Raw genomic sequence first — 521 nt, 5'->3', positions numbered from 1 at the left:
AAGGCGACGCTCCATGGAGGAAAAGGGCTCCTGCAGGCCCGGCCGCTGCTGCCTCCAGCGCAGACCCGGGGACACCGAGCCCTTCTTTCGGAGGAGCAGGCACGTCCGAGGGACAGAAGGAAGCGGCACCCTGGACCCCGCGCCCCTGCCGCCCTCCCTCGCCAGGACGCGGCCCCCAACTCCCAACCTCCAGGGCCGCCCCCATCCGGCACCCCCGGCACACAGACCTCCCCCACCCGAAGAGAAGAGCCTACCTGCCCGAAGCCCCTTCTCAGGGCGCGCACACCCTCGGCCCGGAGCGGTTGCGCNCGAGCCAGCCGGGGATAGAGAGCCGCAAGGTTTTTATTCGGAGGAGAGGGGGGCGGGGGCGCGGGCAGGGGGCAGGCAGCGAGGGTCCCCCGCGCGTCCCTCTCCGGGAAGGACGGCCGGAGCGCCTGGGCGCTGGGCTGTGCCTCAGTTTCCCCCCTTGCGCCCCCTCGCCGTGTGGGGGGAGCCGCCCCGCGAGGGCAGGACGGCCGCGC

The sequence above is a fragment of the Crocuta crocuta genome, unplaced genomic scaffold, assembly GCF_008692635.1.
Source record: "Crocuta crocuta isolate KB4526 unplaced genomic scaffold, BGI_CrCroc_1.0 scaffold528, whole genome shotgun sequence".
NCBI lineage: Eukaryota > Metazoa > Chordata > Mammalia > Carnivora > Hyaenidae > Crocuta > Crocuta crocuta.
This window is presented reverse-complemented; position numbering follows the sequence as displayed.